The 4,100-nt window shown below is 50.0% G+C and overlaps 1 long non-coding RNA gene across 1 annotated transcript; it reads left to right on the top strand.

Annotated features, from left to right (window-relative positions):
- Positions 1-353: 353 nt before the first annotated feature.
- On the top strand, positions 354-3,090 carry LOC148594536 (uncharacterized). Its single transcript, XR_015913449.1, has 2 exons — positions 354-396; positions 2,965-3,090. It is a non-coding gene; the product is annotated as an uncharacterized LOC148594536 (long non-coding RNA).
- The last annotated feature ends 1,010 nt before the right edge of the window (positions 3,091-4,100 follow it).

The raw sequence follows: 4,100 nt of genomic DNA, 5'->3' as shown, positions 1-4,100 counted from the left end.
TCTGGTCTTTGCGGGTGTTTCTCTCTCCCCGGGGGCAGCAGTAGTTCCGGGTTTCCCTCTCGCCTCCCGCTCGCGCCCTGCGGCTCCGTCCCGCGGGAAGGGCTCCCCTCCCGGCCGAGCCCCCGGCGCCCGATCCCGCGGAGCCGCCCGCGGCCATGACTCCCCCTTCCTCCCTCCCCTCCCCGCCGCGCCTCCGCGTAGCCCCGCCCCCTCCCCGCCCCCAGCCTATCGGGTCCCGCCTCCGCACACCCCCGCGCGGGGCAGGCCACGCCCCCGCGGGGCGGCAGCCAATGGGGGCGCGCGCGGGGCGCGCGGCTCTGGCGCGGGGCGGCGGCGCGCGCCGCACTTGTGTCCCGACCGTTGCCGGCGCCGCCGTCTCGTCGCGCGCCGGAGCCGGTGAGCGGCGGCAACGGTCGCCCCTGCGGGAGGGAAGGCGGAGAGGGGAGGCGGTAGCGGAGCCGGACGGGGCTCCTGCTGCCCGCGCTGCGTAGGCGGCACTGCGCGGGCGCTGGCGGGGTTGCCAGGAGAGGTGGTGCAGGGGGCGGGCTGCCGGCTGGGGACTTCGCGTCTTGCCTTCTCTATTTTGTTCGTTTATTTTAATGCAGGCTTCGTATGTCGAAAGTTGCGTTTTTAGACAGAAAAATCGAACGGAAGTGTCAACTTCCGTCGCTTATAACCCGCCGCAGCGGGAAGGGCATCTTTGGGAAGGGAAAAGTGTAAAGCAAGATCAAGATAAATGCTTTAACGAAGCCCGAGCTGGCGGCTCCCGGCCTCCGGCGGCCAGTGGCTTTGAAGCTCCGCAGTCAGCGGGAGGTTGTAGGAAGCTGCTCGCTTCCTCATCGCGCTGCTCGGGGCGCAGCCTGGGAGGAAGGGGGAAGATGCCCTCGCTCGTGCCTTCACCCTGCCCTTCTTCCCGAAGACAGCGGGGTTTTCCCAGGGCCTCTTGAGTAACCGCTTCTTTTTTTTTTAATTTTTATTTTTCGGAGCCCCTCCCTGACAGAAAACATTACTTTTTTAAAAAAAAAAAAAGTTCGGAAATTGCGACTCATCATGACTGAGAGCGGTAATAGGAAGCTATGTCGCAAGAGTAACTTGCGGGCCTCTTTTTTGGGGTGTTTTTTTTTTTTTTTTTTTTTTTTTTTTTTTGCAGTTCTTTCGCTGCCGCCGCGGCCCCACGGTGTCCCCGCGCGCTGCGGCAGCGCGACCTTTCCCCTACTTCCCGCCGCGGTCACGTGGCGGCGCGCGCCCCCGGCGGCCGTTGGGAAGGGCGGGGCGGCCCAACGGCCGCGCCCTGCGGCGGGGGCGCCTTCCCCGCGGGGGTGCGGGGGGTATTTATTAATTTTTCCATTCTTCCCCCATTTATTTATTTATTTATTTATCTATCTCTTTCTTTGGAGCTATCAGCGGGTGGCTGTGCTCCTGCCAGGAAGGCTTCCTGGCCTCCTCCTGCGTGTGGAGAGGATGGGTTGTGGGGAGGAAAAAGAAAAGGAAAATAAGCCTTGAATTAAAAGGTGACCTAGGTCGCTTAAAATATTTATGTAAAGTTTAAAAAAAAATGCAAATCTCTGTTTGTTTTCCTTGTACTTCACAAAGACATTGCTCTTGTGGTCTGACTCACTGAGTCCTAGCCCACATCTCCAGACATTACGGGAAACTAGATCTGAGCGGTTGGAAGGCAGCCCTCTTTCCCCTGTGTGCATTAACATTTTTGAAAGGTCTGTTTAAATGCTGGTGAAACGTTTGAATTTGGCTCTTCAGTCGTCCAGCCTGGCATGTCCGGTAAATAATGGGTGAAGGTGACTGTGGGAGCCGTGCGTTTTGCTTGCCTTAAGTCAGCAGACATTGTGCTCCGTGCTCTAGAGCTGTTGAGCCCCAGGAAAATGGGCATCTGGCATGTCAGGTAGAAGTGCTGTTAATCTAGAAATATTACTTTGGAAAAGAGGTAAACACTGTATTTCTCCTTTACCGTGTGTATAGAAGCAATTAGTGCAAATGGAGAGAAAATTGGTAAAATTAATAGAACTCAGTGCCTCTGGTGTGTCCTTTTATAATAGCAGTTAAATAAACAGCCGAGAGCCTAACTTGGAGGCACTTTTTATTTTTTTCTCTACATAGTGCCGTAGCTGTGCAGTGCTTTGGTTTTGTGTGCTTGTCTCTTACTCAGCAGGATTATTCTGAATTTCTAGAAGGTCAGAAGAGGTGGCTCTTGCATGGATCTGTACAGTATAACCTGTATTGAAATACAGGCTAGAATAATGTCCTAAAAATCTAGGAAGAGTACAGTATGTCCTACTCTGTGTTAGAGAGGAAATTGGTAAGTAATATGACAACTGTAAAAGTTTCTTATTTTGAAGACAGCCACATGTCAGTGTTTCGGAGGTTAGTAATCCTTTGTGTTAAGCCAGTAATTAATGGTCTGCAATAGACTGCTCTTTCTACACTCCTTTTTTGCTGGAGATCTCCAGTCTGATCAGGTGTGGGAAGGCAGCTTGTGGCTCTCCATGGCCTTTGTGCCTGAGGTGCTGATGAAACAGTCCGACTAGGGACATCCCTCTATCAAGAAATCTTTATGGGATCTGTGTTGGCTCTAAGGAAGCTTAAAGCCTGCAGGCCAAGAATTGTATTTAAATGTCTTAATCTGTAAACTGAAGCCAGTCAAAGTATCTAGCTCCTACGATCACCCTACTTACTACTCTAGTGGTCAGCAGAAATAACTGAGAGGTGATTTTATTTTTTTCTGACCCATTTTTACTGTCTCTGACTTGTTAAATGAAAACGGACCAGTCCAGGGGGTACATTCATCAAGTGTGGTGGAAAATACTGTTTCAAAACTACTCTTGGTAGCTATTCTCTGGCAGCAGCTTTTCCTAAACTCTTGCAGTCCCTGATCCAGTCCCTCTCAACAGTTGAAAGCTGAGTGTGCATCCAAAACTCAGCCTGTTTTCTCTCAACTTTCTATTTCAGAGCTGCAATAGACTGCTTCTCTTGCTGTAGTTGAATGGATATTAGCACTTAGTAGCATTGGAATGAGTCTGCCTTTTACTGCCTTAACCTGAAGCTCAAGGTTCCGGCTGCAGTCAGTGAGATTCAGGACAGACTGTTTGCGTGTGACGAGAACACCCGAAGCACTCTTGAGGAAGACGGAGCTGTGCAGGTATGCTTGTGTTGCCTTCCCTCTCTCTGCTGTGGGATGCTTGTGTGAGGTTGTGGGATTTTTGTTTTAATCTCTTCCCTTCCTGATGGGCCTGTTCCCTTGCTTTACCCTTTGGGAAGGGTGCAAAGGAATGGGGCAAAGATTCCGAAGGAAATCCCTGCAGCTGGTAGCTAATATCCACCTGCACGTGATTCTGGAAAGCTGCTGAGGACAGGACACAAGCTGATAGCCTGTGCCTCTGGCTTTCCCGGTGGGACAGTGAGTCTCTGCAAGCTGCTCTGACATGGCTGCCTGCAGTGGATGAGGCTTGTAAGTACAACCTTGCTGCTGGGAAATAGGTTTTATTATCTTCAGCTTGTCTTGAGCCACAACATTTGCACATTTTTAGACATGAGTTAACTTGAAATACTGTGCTTCCAAGGGACCACTGCCCTTAGCTGTAAGGGAATTTGGTTCTAAAAAGATGACCTAGAGGACCCTCTGAGGGAAAACTCTCTCATAAGAATCAAATGCAAGTTTTGGGAAGCTGGAACCTGTTATGTTTTCCATTGCATGGGAGAACCTGTCAGTTTAATTTGGTTTTCATCCAAATCAAATGACAGTTGGTTGAGTTAATTCAAATTTTAAAGGTAAGTAATTGTTTTCTTCAATATTTATGCCACAGCCATTAGGTTCAGCTGAGAAACATTTTGTGTGAATTGAAGTTCTCATCCGTTTCAGTGTTCAGTGCATAGGGGTGTCTTGACCTTGTTTCTTTCAGGTTTCTTGTAATGTTTTGGTACACCTATGGCCATATTAGAATATAGTTAATTATTATAAAGTGGATGAGTTTTTGATAAGACTTGAGCAGAGCAACAGTTGTCCGGTCCCTTTAGAAGCCGAATAGCATGATTAGGTATTACTGAAGGTTAGTATGCAAGGAAGCTGTTTTGGAATAGGAGTTCTT

The sequence above is a fragment of the Tinamus guttatus genome, unplaced genomic scaffold, assembly GCF_059628265.1.
Source record: "Tinamus guttatus ecotype Peru unplaced genomic scaffold, ASM5962826v1 Tinamus_guttatus_pri_ptg000240l, whole genome shotgun sequence".
Classification (NCBI taxonomy): domain Eukaryota; kingdom Metazoa; phylum Chordata; class Aves; order Tinamiformes; family Tinamidae; genus Tinamus; species Tinamus guttatus.
The sequence above is the reverse complement of the archived record's forward strand: the minus strand, read 5'-3'. Positions and strand labels throughout refer to the sequence as shown.